The sequence below is a fragment of the Numenius arquata genome, chromosome 4 (assembly GCF_964106895.1).
Source record: "Numenius arquata chromosome 4, bNumArq3.hap1.1, whole genome shotgun sequence".
NCBI lineage: Eukaryota > Metazoa > Chordata > Aves > Charadriiformes > Scolopacidae > Numenius > Numenius arquata.
In genome coordinates this window covers 64910317-64929936 of record NC_133579.1, presented here as the reverse complement: position 1 = coordinate 64929936, position 19620 = coordinate 64910317, and the positions used below count along the sequence as shown (strand labels likewise).

The window sequence follows — 19620 nt, the reverse complement described above, 5'->3', positions numbered from 1 at the left end:
AGCAGCCCAGGAAGATGTCAGGGTCTGTAACCGAAGGATCCATATCGCTGTATTTTGGCACTATGTAGCAAAGCCGAGGAAAAGCAGGAAAATAGGTTAATTAAAATTCGTATGTCATTTCCATTTCCTCTGCATGTCTACAAGACTGTTTATTCTCACCATCTGAAAGAGATTCTCACCATCTGAAAGAGATATTAATTGCTGCTCTTGGTTGGTGAGAATAAACACTACAAGAGATCAAGTTCCCCAGTGAAGCCTTCTCAGTTTTGCTTTTAAAACCCAATGGAACAGCTTGAAAGGGCTGCTTTTATCTGCACAGCAATTGGCTTAAGATGCAAGCCTAGAGTTAAGTCCATTACCACTTGTCCACCGAAATTTTACTGGCGAATCCTAGAGCAGTGTTTGTTGCCTATAATTTCCTTCAGCAACAGCTCAACACCGTAAGATTTCAGCCATAGATTAGGTTTAGATGAGTTGCTTCAAATAATCCCCTTTCTTCATCACTTGTGCCAGCACTGTGCCTGCTGAAGTGATCAGGAGTGGGTAGGATACCAAAACGGGATCTTTCACACAACCTGGAGAGACACGGTATGGAAATAACGCATGTGTTTGGTCACCAGTATCTCAACATTGATGTAGTATTGATGCTGAGATGAGGTCTAACCAAGATGCACTGCTCATGGTGCAAGCATGACACCTTGTAGTAATACAGAGCACACAGTTTGGTGGCAATTTCTTCCCCTGTATCAGAGATTGCAGTGAGGTGTGTGGATAGTGCAGTCAGTGCCAGCCCAGAGCTGCACAGTACCCATGACTGGTTTGGCTTCAGCACCACTTCCATTGCGGGTGTAGGTGTGTTTTTAATTCCTAGGTGCTTAGACTTGTAGAGCCTGACAGTGACTGTGATGTGAACGCTTCCCCTTTGCCAACATCAGCGCTCTCCAGGCCTTCAGAGCAACTATAGCTAAAAACCAGTAACACACGTTTCAGCCAGATCGGCAATGTGGGCTCCTTCACCTCCAGAAACACAAGGCCAACAAAACTGGACAGAATTCATACCAAAGTGCTGTCTGCCTACCGTCAGACCCCAACCCACTTTGCACCGATGCTGCTCCATGTGCCATTCATCAAGACCAGGGTGGAAAACCCACAGTTGGGGTGTGGAATAATACACTCACAGACTTCACTGATTCCTGGCAGAGGACTGCTCCACAGCCTCGTGACCCACCTCAGCAAAAAATTATGATAAGAAAAATTAACACCCATGGCAAAGTGAGATGCTGTAGAGTGAAATACACTTCTGTGAGTCTTTGACCAACCCCGGGAAGTAATATGTCCGTGCTACTGAACCATCAAGTAGACAACAGGAGCGAGGCTATATACAACAGGCCAAAAAAGTTAAGCATCCACTGCATATACTGCTGCCATTTCCCAGCTGAAAACAGTTCACATGCACCTTTTAGAAGGATACAGAATTCATAGAACATTATATTTCACAGGGATTTGAAAATGAACATCAGTATCACTAAACACCTACCAGCAGGTGAAGGAAGAGATTGGCCAGCCCTTTGGCAACAGAAGAAAGGTTAGCGAGACAAAAGATATGGAGCTATGGTACTCGTGTGGTAGGGTAAGGAAGCTCCAGCCAGCGTACATCTTCAGCAGGTCCTTCAGCTCCTGGAAGAGCCACATAATACTAAGGGGTTTGCCAGGGCTTTAGGTTAGGCTCATAGTATTTTCAGAAATGAAACATACACTACAGAAGTGATGGAAGAAGAGCATTAAAAACAAACAAACAAAATCTATTTTGAAAATTTGGCTGACACTTGTCTATGAATATAAAAATTCAAAAGTTGGTTGTGCAGTATTTGTTAGCCACTTGAGTTACACATGGTGTGGATTAAATTTATTTCAACTAAACATAAAGAAAAGGAATTACTGTGGTGTACTTTCAGCCAAATATTCTAGAAAAGGCCTAGAGATTATAAGTAATTAATTTCTAAGAAAAGACAGTCTGAGAATACTTCTCAGTTAACAGTATTTCTTTTGTCTCTCAACTAGTTATTTACCCGAATGCTTTAGTTCTCAAGAGATCTGGAGTGATGCAAAAACCCTACCTCTCTTGCAGCATCTGTTTACAAAAGCGGTACTTGCTGCAGAACCATCACAACAAAACAGATTTGGCTTCAGTGCTAATTTGCTCACCATAAGTGTCACTTGAGACAAAACCTAGACCTTGGAGTAATAGACAGCAACCTCCATAAACATATCCAAACCAAATACTTTAGTAACGTGAAGGCTGAGAAAACTGATGAAAAAACATATAGAAGTTAAAATGGGATCTTTCACACAGCCTGCAGAGACAGTAGTATCATCTTTTGGGTGTTTCCAGGGAAGTTGAGGTATATACAGGGCCTTCCTTGTTCCCATTCTTTAGGGTACCTACAGTACATTCTTTTTGTGTACAGCCCAAATGCTAGACTGGTGCTTTACAACTCACCCCTATTTTATTGCATATACCGCCTTTTTACTACTGCAAAAATATTAGGCTGACTTGAGGGGGTAGGGAAATAATATTTTGTACCCGCTTCTGACTCACAAGAAGTCAACAGGACTTCTGCCACTGACTTAAAGACAGCAGGAACACACTGAGAAATAAAGAGAGGCTGTTTGTTGTATTTGAACGCATGTACCTCTGTTACACTGCCGTTGTAATGTGCTGCAATTCTCTTGGGTCTATTTCTAATACAAACACATAAGCTCTATGAAATGCAAATAATGACAACTTTAAAAAAAATAATAAATCCTTAGGCTTTTGAATTAAGGAGAGCACATCAGTGACTTGCTAATCAATGCATGGACTCCTTTCTGAAGTGCTAGGGTCTCTGTGGAAACATGCCACGTACACTTGAATTTTCCCCAGAAAGTTTTGGCTATGAAACGATGCATTAGGAATATAGAATATATTTATCCCTACATCTCAACAACAGTGCAACCGCCTTTGTTGACAGTGCAGGAATCAGATCCTAAATCCTATCCATCACTTTGAAAATGTCACTCTTTAATACGATCCCAACAGCTCCAATGCACAGCCTCCCCTGGAGATACTCTAGCCCTTGTAAAACAGATACTTTGAACATCCACTTCTAAAACTTCCTCTTCACCTCAAGGGCAAATTTGTGCTTATTTATTATAATCTATAGAGCATCACAGGTATTCACGTTTTGGGTTTTTTTAAGCATAATGCCTTTGTCCACCAGAAACAATCACACTCAGAGCTATCCCAGTCCACAGAGAAGGTAGCAATCACCTGGAGGCCAAAAAAGAAGAGGCATTTCCAGAATCCCTTCCCAATAAAGTTCCTGATTGATGAGCACAGTTATTTACATGACTGCAAGGCATGCTGCAATAAAACATATTTTCCCCCTTGACCAGTGAAACATCTGAGGTTGCCCCCAGGTGTTTGTAGACACCAGTCCTACACCCATCAGACCAATATTGGATGCATGGCAAAACTCCAACAAAGAGCACCAGGAGCAAGGTTAAATATCAGTCAGGGAGGTGCAACACCAAATAAAAGGTGAGATCCAGGGGGAGGAGAAAGATTACAGCAGTGCAGGGTCCTGGGGTGCTCCTGTTACACACAGCATCCTGAGAGCTCCTCTGTGCTTTTGGTTTTAATTAGCATGTGTTAACATATGGAGATATTTACCCAGAAGGAAGGTTGGTGGAGAGGTTACCAGAAACAGTCTCTCTCCCTTTCCCCCATCCCCTTCCCACTGGGGCACAAGGGCCAGCTCTCCAGCTGGTATAAATCTGCAGTGCTCCACTGATTTACACCAGCTGAGCATCTGGCTTCAAGACACTTCCGATCATTTATAAAAAGCACAGTGTCGTGGTGTGCTGCTTATAAATCTCTCTCTCCTGAGCCAAGGCTGCAGTCCTCACCTATACCCTGCCTGGATGTGTTGCCCCATGCCACGCCGTCTCCAATGGCATCACATGGACACAACCAGGTCCCAACTCCTGGCTGCTGTCACCTGGGGAAGGCAGGTGCAGCATCCTACTTCCCATCTCCTCTTACAAAATGGAGGTGGGAGAGAGGAGGGGCAATCCCTGCCTGCTCCCTCCCCTGGCCCTGCAGGGAGGATTAATTAGCTAGTGTTTATAAATCGCTCTAAAGGGGTCAAGTGTGGGAGTGACTGATGTCAGCTTCTCAACACCATGTTTAACAGCTGACTGAGGGTTGCTTCTAATTTCTCTTAATATCGGAGCAAATGGCACCCACTGCCCAGCCTTTGGCTTGCAAGGGCAAAACTTGGCCTTGTGCCGCTGTCCCCTGTGGCACAGGAGGCGTCGCCTGGTCCTTCCACAGGTCTTAGGAAGAGGCAGCACAGCCCTGGCCGCCCTCCTCGCAGCTCCTGGTGGGGAGCACCCACTTCCAGCCCAGCCCTGCTGCCCCCCACCCAGGCACCCACCTTGCTCAGCTTTCCAGCCACTTATCTTAGTGCACGGGGACACCTCTTCTCCAGAGTCTGGTGGCACGGGTGTGAGCAAGCAGGAGAAGGAGCAGTTGGCCTTGCTCTGTCAGGTCCTCACCACCTCCCGTGGCTCAAACCTTGTACCCACCACAGTCATTTCAGTTGAACTCCTGCCCAGAGTTCTTGTCAGCATTTCCCCATGAGCAAGGGGCAGGAAGGTGGCCCATCTCCTTTGCTTTCCTGCAGACCACATTTGTGCCTTTGCTCCAACATTTTTCCCAATCTTTGCCTCATTTTTCTGAAGAAAAACTGAGGCACTTATAGCAGTAAAGAATCTTTCTTCAAAATTGTCCAACACTCGAGTCTTCAGGCTAGTCAGGCTTTTAAACTGACTTGAATTCCTTTTCCTGTCTGTCCTTTATAAGGAAAATCCCAAATTCATATGTATATATTTCAGTTATATTTAAAGCTCCGTTAGTTTCAAAGATAGTTTCACAGAGAATAAAATTAATAAAATTTGGTATAATAGAAACCTTTTTGCGTTGTGGACACCATTTTTTGCTGATCCTTCTGCATTCCTCTGTCGAAGGTGGCTAATCCGCTCACCCGTATGGCAGCACCCACCACCTCTGGAGAGAGGCACAGAAGAGGAAGAGTCGTCTTCAGTGAGAGCAACACAAGAACCATTTGCTTGGTCCTGGAGGAAACGGCCACTCTGGCTGATGCCACAGCCAGCTGCAGGGCAGGAGATGACCCCTGTCATGGTGGGTGGCAGACCTTGCCACAGGTGAAGCTGGGAAAGAACAAGAACCTGAACTGGCAGCCACACATCCTCTCCAAGGCCATCAGAGCAACTTTGTGCGGGTCTCCTGTAGCCAGAAAGCCAAGGTATCACCCCTCCTCCACAACAGATACCACAACACGGGGGGCAGCTGCGCACCGCCAAAGGTGGGATCACAGCGCTCGCCACATCGCTGTATCCGTCCTGTTTCCTCGGAGAGGTAACAAGATACTTGGCTTTAAAGCAGGCAAGGGCACAGCCTCAGTCCTACCTACGCCACCTGAGGTCCCTGGGAGTTTTGCCACTGGCACTACCAGCCGGGCAGTCGGGGTCACTGCGTGGGGCTTAAGCAGCCCCTCTGGAATCACAGCCCTAGACTGCAATTAGTGCTGATTTATTCTGGGTGACTACAGTTCAACACAGACCAGTACTGGTCTGGCTGCCACAATTCATCCTTGAGATTTGCCAGCAAAGGCAGCAATTCTTTTGATCTTCCTAATAGAGAAAATTAGAGAGCATACAATTAGCCTTTTTTTTTTTTTTTCTCCCCCCACTGCCATTTGGATACGACTGCAAGTAGTCTGAGGGCGAGCTCCGCTTGGAGCAGAATGCTCCTCCATTCCTGCTGGCCACGTAATGTTGAAGGATTTAAACACTCACAGCTCCACTCCCAAACACGTCAAACACGTGTAGGGGGAAAGAGCTTGAAATAAGAGTGAGGGCATTGCCTGGGGCGGCAAGGATGGAGTGACAGAGGAACTCCTGGTATCATTTGACCATAAAGCAACTATGTAAAGCTTTACGTGGCTCAAGTGGCTTGGTCTAGGCACAGCCCAAATCACTGGCTATGACCAAGTTCACAGCAGGGTGAGAAAAGAGCCCAAATCTGTCCTTCCAGCCCCTTTGACTAGGAGCTGCTTCTTCACTGCTCCTCTGGTGCAGCTCAGAGGAGGGCAATGGCTGAGCTGTGCTACACCAGCTCTGGACAAATACAGCAGCAAGTCAACAGCAGGATATAAAGAAGCAAAAAAGAACATTTCTTTGGCTACAAGAAATGAGAGATATCCAGGACATGTAGCCTCCTGTACAAAGGATCTTCCCAGACGATGGTCATTTATTCACTCTCTCCACATTGCCCTTGCCCTTGAATGTGTTTTCTGCGGCTTGTTCAGCGTTGGTTCAATCTGCAGACAAGATGTGATTACATGCAAAAGTTACTAAAATGACAGTTCTCCTAGGCTGAAAGGAGTGAACGATCACAAGCCCTTTCTGAAGGGGGACAGATGGGAACAGAAGTCACCACACCGAGCAGTGGGCTAAGGCAGCAAGGCTTGAACAGAAGCTAAGCCACAGGAGCCGGGTGGGGGCTCCTCCTGCAAACTCCCAGCAAATTAGTGCTGCCCTCCCGCCCCCCAATATGGTCGTGATTATTTAAAAGCAGGGGAATACCAACCATTACATCTGTACAAACACGCCACAGGAAACCAAATTGTAAAGACATCAGCAATCAAGACCAGACTCTTGGTTTGTTTGTTCGGATATCAACATCTACTAAAGACAGCCCTGATCAGGGCTGTAATTGGCATGGCAGTTAATGTTCCCGGGGCGGTGTGGAAGGTGAATAGGGCAAGGTGGGCAGAGAGCAAAGCTTGTCTCTCTGGGATCCCCTACTGTTTCAAGAACAACTTGTGAACTATTGTGGAGCAGGGCATAACCAAATTAGTCTGGGGAAGAGAAGGGTCACACAAACATGTCCCAGTCAGCGTCATTCACTCTGGCATTTCGTTTGACATTCATCCTGAAGTTCAAGTGAGGAAGCCGCCAGAGAAACCATTCAGCTACAAGCTCTTCTCTCTCCTCCTGAAAACATCAAATAACCAGAATATTACTCGCAACCAGAAGCATGCCTGCTGTTCCTTGTGAGTCTTGTAAAGTGTAAGGCATAGTTTTCCCACCAACAACGATAAAAGGTTTGTTTGTTTGTCTGTTTGCTTTAATGATTAAACATTTATCCTATAGGGGATTTCTTTTTGGAGGTTAAAATAATGAAAGAGATCAGAATTTTTTGAACAATTCACCTAATGTGGCCCAAATGTTCACGTATCATCTCCGTTTTTGGATCTAGGGCTTGGGTTAAACATCGTACCTACTATAAGACACCTAGTTATAATGCAAGCATTAACATTTAGCACACATTTACTCAGAAGAAACAAGCCCATGCAAACTATGAATATCTCAACTTCAAAAAAATTCAGGAGAGTCTCTTTTAAAAACCTCCAGGAGAAGACTTCCTTTAATGCTCTGAGTGCCTTCAAGTCATTCACAAATTAACAAGCACAGGGTATTAATAAACTGAGTAGCTTAAGATGTGCATGTGGTCTTATTCTCATGGGGGGGGGGTGGCAGAACCATGTCTTTCTACATTGTAAGACGATACCAAAAAAAACCCAAAAACCGTAAGGCTGCAGAAAATCCAGCAGCACACCTTCCTCCAGTGATCTTCTGCTGTCTTCCTCCCCCCTGAAAATAAGGGGGAAATTCTGTTTTGTCTTGTGTCATCTGTGCAGAAGAAAATCCATCTCTTTTGCATGCCGTATGTCTCTATAAGCATGCACAGGCATGAAATACAGTGATAAGATTAATAATAACAATACATATTTGTTGCTGCAAATGCATTCTTTTACATCAAGACCTCAAGTAAGTTAATCGCGTCAGTAAATGTTTAGGAACATGCTGAAGCCAATGGGACTTAGGTGTTTTCCCTCACTGAGCCCTCAATACGTAATTATGAGTGTCTATTTGATCAGCTCCCAAAATCAAGGAAATAGTAAGCGAATGCAGAACTCACCAGATTTTGCCAGATCCTGCAACACTAGAAACAGGGAGACTCCTTGAAACTAGCAGCAGTTTAAAACAGATAAGAAAAACTACTCTATTTACACAGCAGGTAACGAATTTCTGGAATCTGTCCCTACCTTGTCTTCCTTCCTGCCCCTCATGGGATGGAAGCAATGCTGCTTACCCCTTGATCTTTCCCAAATCTCAGCTATTATCATTCCCCAAACTGGGGAAACTCACACAGCAAAGGGGAAATCTACGTTACTAGAGAGAAATGTGAAAAGTTGAGTCACTTTAAGAACTAGGAAAGATACCAAAAAATAGATATAATAATATTTCTCTCCTGTTTGGGGTGGGAGGGGGAACCTAAAAATAACAACCAACAAACCCTAAAACCAGTTTGCTCTAGTTATGATAATCCAGGCATAACATTTATATGAGAACATAAAATACAACACACAGCTGCAAGTAAAACAATATGTGTGTTCCTGAATAATGGGAAAATAGCTTGCCAATAAGGATATATTTTGAGCAAATGAAAGATGACCTGGAATTGACTCTGGAGTAACAACTTGATTACTTATAAAAATAGGAGGTAGAGGAAAAAGAAAAAGAGAGAGGAAGCAGTGGTTGGGAAGAGCTTATGTTATGTGGTATTTGATGTATTTACTTTGAAAAGTTTCCTTTTGATGAATAATAAAAACAATGCCGTAACAGCCACCTTCATGCCAAAAAATAAGATTGGCTGGGGATTTTACAACTAATGTGGCTCTAGTCACCCCGATTCTCCATGTTAGAAGGCCACATTTAAGCTTAGATGATGAAACCAGAGCAAACGAGGTTGAATAAAGGAACGGCTCTGAAGGCAAAGAGAGGGAAGAGCATGTGGCACAGCTCTTTGAGAGAGCTCTTACCAGCTCTCCTGCCTGCAAATTGTTTCCATGCTGGTGTGCAGAGCAACACACTAGTGTGCCTTGGAAGAGACCCAACACACTTACCAGCTAACGTATTTCTTTCTTTTAATATCCAAGGTGAGCTCGGTCTTCATAAAAGTACAAGATTGCCAGGCTTGTCGGCTGAAGCAATCCACCACCACGGGTGAGACATTTCCCCCCGGGCTCTAGGTCCTCCATGGATAAGGCAGAGCTGCCATGTATGTGGCAGGGGGAAGAGGGGGGACAGCACAACCCCACGCCAGGTTCTTGCTGGGAAAGCTTGTTCTGTACACTTGCAAAATATCTGGGAGGAGTGCTGTGATGCAGGGCCCTGGAAAAAGCCACGGGTGAATGCTAGCACATTCCCCTGTACCTACCCAAGCGATTAATGCCCAAACTACCCTTACCCTTCTTGAGCCCCCCCCAGCCCTCCTCCCTCAGAGACATCAGCGCTAAGGATGTCTCTGCATCTCCCTGGATTCTCATCATTCTGTTGCTGCCGCATGCAATGGTATTTTCTGGACCAGCACTGGTATAAAGCAAGAAAAAGAGGGAGAATCAACTAATTTTACACCAGTTTCAAAATTCTCTACTATTAAAAAAAAATAATAATAAAATAGTGGTTTTCTTTTAATCTTGCTCTGATTTCACCCCTGTGAAATAACCATCACTCTCATCCTTGTCCCTCTTCTCCTTTCCCATATGTGTAATGGACCTTTTCCCTTTGCTGGTTCTCTCCACTTTGGGATCTTTGCCCATCTCTCTCTCTCCTTCTGAGGTATTTTCTTATTTTTAAATATCAAGCTAAAAGTCTTTCTCTCTAATCTCTGTAGAACGCAGTAACACAATCAACTGCAATGCATTTCTGCCTAGCTCAAAAGCTGAGGTGCTTCCTTGAAAAATACCCCAGACAACTGCTTCTCCAGTGATGAGGGAGCAAAGTTCAGGCCTCGTCCTGATTTCCAGCTAATCTGGGCTTACATGAAAGCTCCCCATGATACACAAAAAAATATTTACTATATGAATTTAAGAAACGCCTCCTGCTTTGCAAAAACAAAGTTAGTGTTTGAGCTAGGTTTTCTGTCCAGTGGGTTTCTGATATATGGTGCTTGTTATGGCATCCTGACAGATTTCTTCTTCACTTTCTCAGCTGGACCTGTTCACAGGAAATAGGAGGACCAAGATTTATGAACTTAAAGCAGTATTTTGGTGCTTTACATGACTAATTCAACAAAGGTTAAGCAGTGAGAAGCAAAGAATAGAAGAGCAACTACAGAGGCAACACAGAGAAGTGAAGCCGATTAATTTTTCCCTTGGAAATACTAGAGAGAGGTTTGCTTTCCCTGGAGAACATGAGTTTGCAACAGAGATGTTGCTATCATTACTGGGATGACTAAAATGTGGAGTGCAACTACCTCATCTTTTATATAGCTCTGTGTCCATACACAGAGGGTAAAGCCTTTAGAAAGCAATAAGCCAGCAGAACATCATGGTTATTAATCTGTGGTATTTTATCTCTTTTCTCTGGGTACATCTATTAGTCGCACATGTGACTCTTTAAACAAAAGCCTTTCCTATGTCCTCTTCTTATGTCCCCCTCCTTTGTTCTTTTATTGGTTTAAGCTGTAACTTACCGGGTCAAGAAAAATCATTCCCATTTTTATTACACGTCTCTATAAATAATAAGTCATGCATATGTTAGGAATAAGAACTAGAAGTAATTATTTGCCAAGGTCTGCCTTTCCTAGCAAAGAAAAAGCAGCCATCATTTGTGTCGGTATTTTCAATAAATGGGGTATCGTCGCATGCACTGAGCAGAGAAAGGCTTCATCGGAAAGAAAACAAATAGGAAGGAACCTGTTGGCACCTTGGTTTCAGTGAAGCCATATTTCAGAGGGCTTTTCACCAGTCATTACTGGGGTGGGGGGAGAGGGGCTGCAGGTCACACTCATTCTCAAATCACCAATGATCCCTTATCACTTGCCTTGACGTTAGGCTTTTTTATTCTGTTTTATAGGAGGATATGGGATTTCTTTATAATTCATTCCAGAAGCCTACCCACACTCTCCTTCTAAGGGGGTAGTTGATGAGAAAAATACCTCTTCTCTCAACTACACCGAAACTTCAGTGTCTGCAGCCCTAAAAGGGCAATCCAACTCAGATTAAAACCTGGATTTTCTTTCCTTGTCCCCGCGTACACCACTACCTCTCATGGGGAAGGTCTAGGTACCAACAAGCATTCAGGTGATGACTGCCCCCAGAGCAAACTTCCATCAGTCAGTGCAGGCTCTCCCCAGTGGAGCCCACTCTCTTCATTGGTACCCCCTTTGTTTTTTTCCCCGCCCAACAACGTTAAAAAGGAACCACCCAGTTTTATCTTCAAGGTCTCAACCAGCACTCTTCCTTTCCTGAGTCAGCACCTGTTTAAACAAAATACTTTAATGATGTTTGCCATTTAGGCTGTGAGCTTTTCTCTTTACTCTGCCCATCAGCCACCTTGGGGGGATGAGGACCAATGGTAACCGCAAAGTTATGTCAAGGTAGATCTTTGTCTTTCCGAGAGTAAGTTTCTTTGCTCTCCGATCTGCTGCTATAAACTAAATGCCATTTCCTAGGCTTCCGAGGATTGCACAGGTAAGCGGGTTTCCATACAGAAACACCCAGCATGTTTCTTCAGCATTGCTCCATTGCCTTTTTAGTTTTGATTTTTTGTTAAATACACCATTTTGCGACACATACATTGCTGCTACATTGTGACAAGCTTTTAACTAGTAAGGAAGAAGCTTTTACAATTGTGTTTCTGAAAAGGCTCCAATTTATTTCTCATAAAGATCCTTGGGATAAAAAGCAGATTAATGTTCAGAAGTAAGTTAAATGAAAAATTGAGGCTGCTCAGAGGGAGATGTTAAAGGCTGACTAGCACAAAAGGGTACTTTCTGGCAAACTTCTCGAAGCACTAAAAGAAAAGGGTCAAGAGTCATCTGCTTAAGTAATGATCTCCAAGGCAAAAAATATTGGCTGGCCAATCCCATAACTACAATGGACTATTATATCTATGTTCTATAGGCTGAATGCATCAATTATACTCATCATGTGGCTTCTTGAACATGCTTAACTTGCTATTTCCTTTTATTCAATGTGATAGCACATAAATTAATGCAAAGGCATACATGAGAGTATTTTATACCTTCTCTCCTCTGTTTTAAATTTTGAGGATCAGTGGTTTCACTATGAATAATTTAGAGGAAAAAACTTTCAGAACTGAGGGGGGTGGTAGGGTATGTCTGTGTCTATGAGAGAAGTTCTGTCCGCTAACCACACTTATGCAGGATGGGAAACAGCTTTGCCAATCAATAGAGCATCATAATTCCTCTCCTAACAGGAAATGAGGACTCAGTGCAATACTGCAGTTTTAATTTTAATGCAATTTAAAAGAAAAAAACCACCCAACACCAGATGCTCATCAGAATACCATTAAATGTTATTACTATATGCTATTTCCCTTAGGAACTCTCATGGTTAAAAAGCAACATTAAGAAGCAGCCTGTACCCTTTTATAGTGAATATCTTCAGCTGCAGTTCAGTTAAGAGGTCTGACAGGTCACAAGACTCATCACAAGTTTGATTATTTCTCAATAGGCAAGCTGAGATGAGGATAATTGCTATGTTTTTTACAGACCTTCTCACCGCAGAGCCCCTCATGCTCTCCTTCCTTCAGCCTGATGAAGCATGGCTCAAACACAGCTTCACGTCCTCTCCATTTTTCCACTATCCTTTCCTAGATACATATGCTGTTTCATTTTTCACAAAGGACCGAGCACTGGTTTGTTCAAATGCACGTGGCTTCCTGCAGGAAAGCGACAGCCGCCACAGCTGGGGAGTGGGTGGGTGGATGCACCTCTGAGCAAGGCTTCTGCACCAGCAGCCCTGCTTGATTGCCCCCACTCTTCTCCTTCCCCATTTGACCACAGCAGAAGGAGGTCTCCCTTCCAGCATAGACCACTCAGCTCTCCTGGCATGGAGTCAGTGTTGGAAAATTGGTTGTGGCAATGCTCCAAGATTTAATACAGCAATATCCGCCTAGAGTTTTATGCACTGGTAGTTTGATACCTCTCTGGGAGAAGGAACCGAGAAGATCATTCAGGTTGCAAAGCTGCTGGCAAACTGAAGTCAAGGGAAAACTTGTTGCTGGTTTCTTGGAGGATTAAGTCAATGGTTTACCAAAAAGTGAGGAATTCCAGAAGTGAGGAAGGGTGGGCAAAACACACAGCAGTCAGGTCCTCTGAAGGCTCAGGTGACTTTTCCTGCTCTGCTACAGTCTCTTAGGGCCTGTCACTCAACAGCAGCACTCTTAGGGACTAACAATGTTATGTGAAATAGGGATGTTGGTACCTCTCTGTGTCACAGGGATGTGAGGATGGATACACTAAAGATTGTGGGGTGTTCAAAACCTAATGATTCCAGAATGGCCTTATATTGACATTAAAATTATTAGGGCTTTTTGTAGCTCCTCATACAATAGGGCAATATAGAATACCAGCACCTCAACTCTGAATTTGAAGAGACTCTTGATTCACAAATACAGATCTTGCTAAGCCTCTATAAGATTTGGGGGGCTTAAGCAGCAATCATGCTTCATCTGTTCACGTTTCTTTTCCTCAGCCTTCAAATAAACATGAAACGTACTCACCCAAGAGTCAGTAGTACTTTTCCTCCCATAATCCCTGGGAAACAGAAGGGTAGTGTACTGCAGGAAAAAGGAACACAGAAACCTCTCCATACTCAGCAAAGAAAGAGCCAGGACTTTTAGCATCCCTCCTAAGCACAAAATCACAAACAGACAAAGACTCCTTTCTTAGGAACTGGCAACAACACGGTACATCCAACTCACAAATTAGATAGAAAAAAAGTGGTTTGCAGTGTCAAAGAAGCATCTGACACTGCTTTCTGTGAGGAGGCTGGTGTTCAAATAGCACCAGCTTCATTTTTATGGCAGACATCTTTAAGCAGTCATCTAAGTAACCCCAATGCTGCAGTAAGAGTGCTGAGAATCTTCTAGGAAATTAAGCCAAAGAGCTACAGCCCCTCATCACTAAGGAGTAATTGAACACTTTGATATGATAATTGATTATTGTCCATTGATTAAAGCTGGCAAGAGAGCATACACTCTCCAGATGACTTTCAAATTACAAAGCCACGAACTTCAAAGCTTATTTGGATTCACACAACAAAATACATTTTGTTATTTACAATGTAAAAGAAAGGTATCCTCATAAATGAGGCAAGAATTTTAAAACAGCGAATGGTGAAATGGCACAACTTGAAATAAGGAACTAATCAATCCTATCAAAATGGCTTCAATCTGTCATGAGGACTCTAATCATTTCCAGATGATAACATGGGACTGATTGGATGTCTCTGGCAGCAATTCTTATCAAGGCCTGATTATAACAACTACAATAGAAAGAAGAAAAATTGTTTGGTAGAGGATGGTTAAGAAGGCCTGAAGAAAAGTGCCAACAGTTGCTCAGTTTGGTGTAAATCTGCCTGATCTGGTGGTTGCAAGCAAAGGCAGCAACTACTGTTGGTCATTTCCAGCCATGCGGAGATGCTTTTCATAAATTCAACCAAACACATGCTGAAGAATAGTTTTACTTCATGGTAAAAGCAAACCAGTTTGCAACCACGTGCAATTTTACAAACTAGAAAAATCATTAGCAAAGCATCTTGACTTGCTTCCTGGTTTTAAAAGCCTTTTTAAGCTGTCCTAAATTACACGTTATTTTAATCGCCATGATTCTACCTCTAGACCTGTAAGGGAACCATGCAGTTGTTACTATTTATTTGTATTATTACTCCAGATAGGGATCGAGACCATGTTTTCCTTGCTATCATGACACACTTTACAAAGATATGCCCCTGCTCAAAGTGCTTTATCTAAATCTGCATGACCAGAGGCAACAGATGGGCGAGGAGAGAACAACGGCAGCAGAAATAATTTAGAGAGCTCAAAGGAAAGTAGTGGGCTCAGTACAAAGTTAGCTCTTCAGTCCTATCACTGCCGCAACGCTACATTTCTGGGCTGAAACCTGATACCGGAGCATGCAGCTCACATCATTCAAAATTTGGAGATTACCCAGCTTTTCTGAAGTTTCTTTAAGGTTAACCAAATTTCCTGAGGCAGGTCCTGCATTGCTCAGTTGTTTCGCATTGTGTCAGAAGAAGCATTCCCTGCAATATGGCTTTGATGCAACCAGGTGAAATCGCATGTCTAGAGCGAGGCCTGGATTCATTTATATTGGAAAATCAAAACAAAGCTCAAGATATGCAAAGTCATTCAAAGCAAGTGCAACTGAGAATGTGGAGTTTTGCCAGTTCCAAAATTGCACGTGTAATTTTTAATGAAAAGTTCCTTCCAGTATGAGCACTGACAAGACCAGTCACAAACCACGTAACACTTGCTGCTTAGTGAAGGAGCAAAATAACCACGTAAGAAGTGCTGTGGGCACAGGGGACTGGATGCAACTCACCAAGCCGTCCTACAGGAATGCAAGCACTGCTCTTCCTTTAAGGAGAAAGCACAGGTATTGTGCAATACATTTACATCAACTACGTGAGCTTCAATTTCTTCACCATGAGGTATGCTGCTTCTATGCTAGGGAATAGGTTAAAAGCTTGTTTTGGGACAAGAGGTGAGACAAGAAGAGGAAAAAAGTATTTCAGAAAGGGAATGAACATCCCACTCATCCCACTGATAACAACCATTATCTTGTCTAATAGGAGCTTACTACTGCTGGTCTATCGTGTCCCCAGATGTCTTTGTTTCAGAGGTTTGGTCCACAGGGTGCCACTCCACAGACTGCTATCTGAAGTTCAACTCACAAGAAAGAGACCAGAAGAAAAACAGAAGAACAAGAAGATGTTTTTGGTGTTTCTCACAAGAAAGACACCAGAACTTCATTTAAATTCACATTTCTGGCTTGAAGGTTACATTTGCTGGAACCTTTATAAAATTACCTTGTGCAGATGTCATTGCAGAGAAAGACACGGAGTCAGTGCCACCACTGTATCAATATGGGGCAGTCCGGATAGCTGAAACAGCATGGCATGAAAGAGCCATGGGATAACAGAAGCCTCAGGTGGTATTCACCACCAGGAACCAGTTATCCACTGGTGTGTAGTAATACGAGGGTGAACCCATGCTGTAACAACTCACCCTTTTCAACCGCAGAACGAACACCACTTGTGCTGATGAGCTACTTTTAATTAATCCTTTCTTCCTTCATCCTTGTTTCAATCATACCTTGTGCAACCCAGACTGAAATATTAAGTCAGCCAAGATCTGCACAACAACAAAATACCTGTGAGGCAGTGAGTCTGTTCATCTGTCACCACCATTCCCCACTCTCAGGGAAAGCATCGGTCCCTTCTCTGGTATGAGCACAAAGATTTACTTTTCACAATTATTGGCAGATTTTGAATCAAAAGCTTCAGGCTTATTGCAGCAATTAAATGAATGAGTCATGTATTCACTCATTTGGAAAGGTTCCTACTTTGTCTTATTGCTCACCAAGACCGTAAAAGGCGCATTGCAAGCAGGAAATCTGTCCCAGGCACCATAGGACGGGTTTGTAACCCAGACTGGTTACAAATACACCTGAGTTCCTCCTGTGGCATCACCCAGGATCATACCCCTCTCCTCCTCCTCATCTAAAGCAACTGCCAATTTCCATCAGAGACGCTGCTGCTGTGCATCCTCCTCCCTGGGAGTCCTAGCAGGACTGTGCAGGAGGCTGCTTGCCTCACCCACTCTGGATTTTACAACCCCATCCTGCTGTGGGAGGACCTATGGGGCAATAAATGCATGGCCTGCCCACCCCGCAGGGCCTGGAGAGCTGGTTGTGCTGTTGAGAGGAGAGGCAGAACTGCCTCTCTCCTGTCCTGTGCCTCCCCTGTGCTGAAAACCCATTTTGGTTATGAGGTTGTAAGTGTGTGCTGCTATGCAGGCTGAAGAGGAATTAATGGAGCTGGACTTGGATGGACAAAGAAAACTGGTATTCTACTATGATTGATGGTCATTGATCTGACACTAATTAGTAAAAAAAACTTAAAATACCGGAATTACATATAGTCACTCGATTATTCATTCTAGCTTAGTACTGATTCCTTGATGCATTTGACTCCAACTTCTAGCAAATACTTCTTATTAAACAATACTAAGTATATTTATAACACAATGAAAGGTAAGCAATTGAAGAAATTTTCCCCCTCCGTCTCCTATCTTTGCTCACCTTAGCACCGCACTTTGCATGAGGAGATGCTTTGCATGAGAAGCTTTGCATGAGCTTTGGGATTTGGATCCCTAATGTCGTCTCATCTAATGTAAACATCTAAAAACCTCTAATCTTTTCTTTAATAAAGCTTCTTACAGACCTCTCAGAGCTGATTGTGTCTTGTGAAAGTGAGTCAGCTTCCTGTGTGAAACAAAATTTTCTTTAACACATCACAGTGCCCTGTTTTCTATTCTCTGAAAGTTTCTGATGTTGGTTTCTGTATGAATGGGTCTTCAGAACATCTTGTTAACCTGGCCTGTGGTGTCCTTTCATATGGCTCTCTTGTCTCTTTCTTACCCACTACCTTTGTAACCAGCCCCAACCTTTACAATTCTTGATTGAAATGGACAGCGCGTGGAAATGATACACCCCAGGACAGCGTGCACAGTGGTATTCACAACCCTCTCACGAGGCCAATGATTATAGCTGCATGTAGTGGCTCAGACAAATACCTGGACCTGAATGATCATGGTGTTCCTGTCATCACAAAATCACTTTTTTTTTTTTCCCCATCTCTCAGTCCCCTACCCCTCAAAACCTCAGAACATCGAAATGCGAGAACGGGACAGGAAAAGGGGTGAAACCGGCAACAAGGAGGCCCCAATAATAGGACCTGCCCCCGTTTTCCACACTCAACTCAGCTAAAAGAGGCTCTACAAGCTCTGCACCGTGGGTTTGCTCTAGCTAACAAGATTCTGTGGAAGATGTTGAGCCCCTGCAGAAGAGAAGCTTGTACAATGGAAATCATCTGATTAGGTAGAGAGGTGGCAGTGGTCAAAGCACTGTAGCTGCAAGGACCAGCTGAAGCAGACAAGGAGGGTCGTGAAAATGAAATCCTTGGAAGTGGTACGTTTTAAATAGAGTAAATTTCTCACAGGGTGTAGAGTGGCATATGGTTGGAAAGGGTAGTTCTGCAAAGCTGTAAGTTCCATAAATATATGAAAGACAAAAACCGAAACAAAATCCCCAAAAACCTTTCCTTCGAGCCGGAATTGAACCAGCGACCTAAGGATTACTTTACTACAGACAGCCTACAGTCCTCCGCTCTACCAGCTGAGCTATCGAAGGAAGATGAAGAAGAAGTGCCAAGAATGAGTCAAGACTGTATCAACAATAGCCTTAGGCTCTAATGGGCCTCCATATGTATTGCTTTTCACAACAGCAAAACACTATCCAAAAAAAAAAAAAGCACAAAGCTAACTTCCCTACAAAATTGGATTTTGGTTACAAAACCGCAAGTTTTCTGCCAAATAGTTCACAGCTCTTGTAAGACTGTTGGTGGTGGTAGCATTAAGGTTGGAGTTCCTGTCATGACCCATATGAAATCTGTCTACGGCTTGACAAAGAAATTTGCCCACTCTTTGATGACCTTGCCATATTTCCTAAGCTGAGCTAGGAGAAGAGGGAGAACTCCCCTCCACGCAATTCCCCACAACAGTTCTCCAGCCAAATCCAATAACAGAATAGCAAACAAGTCAGTTAACACGCTCCCCAACAGCTTCCATAGCGAATGCAGAGGAACAGAGGAAAAGGACATAAAGGAATAACCACGGAGGGTTTCATTCAAATCCCACCAACTCCCATAGTGCATGTAAGACCCCTCATACACAGATGAGGTTGCAATGTCTGGCATTGAAACCAGTGGCCTCCCCAGCCCCTGGGCCTGGGAGGCTGAGCTCTTTGTGAATCATCTGTGCGAGTGCCACAGCTCACAGCTGTGGCAATTGAAAGCCAACTATACTTTTTTTTTGAATTACAGTGATTCACGAGCATCTTGTCTGTCTGAGCAGCAGGGTGGGGCGGAAAGCTATGAGCAGACACCCTGTTTGCCGAAACCAAGCCATCCTACTTGCAATGGGAGTGCGTGTAGCAGTATTACCTCAGCGCCCTACAGCATATCCCTCTTTTACCCATGCTTACCTCCACCTCCTCCTTGTGACTCAACCTCAAACACTGGGCTATTTCAGCAAGCATGTAGCCAGCAGGTTGAGGAAAGTGATCATTCCTCCATATTCAGCACTTATGAGCTTGCATTGGGAATGTTGTGTCCTGCCTTGGCTCCCTGGTACAAGACAGATGAGGACATTCTGGAGTGAGTCTAGTGGAGGGCCACCAAGATGGTCAGGGGCCTGGAGCAAATGATGTAGGAGGGGAGGCAGAGAGAGCTGGGCTTGTTCAGCCTTAGGAAAAGATAAAGGGTGTTCATACTGCAATCTGCAACTACCAAACAGGACAGTATGGGGAATGCAGGA

At 43.8% G+C, this 19620-nt stretch overlaps 1 non-coding gene across 1 annotated transcript; it reads right to left on the bottom strand.

The window, feature by feature from the left end:
* Nucleotides 1-18345: 18345 nt before the first annotated feature.
* TRNAY-GUA (transfer RNA tyrosine (anticodon GUA)) lies at nt 18346-18436 on the bottom strand. The gene is given in 2 exon segments: nt 18346-18381; nt 18400-18436. It is a non-coding gene; the product is annotated as a tRNA-Tyr (tRNA).
* Nucleotides 18437-19620: the final 1184 nt, after the last annotated feature.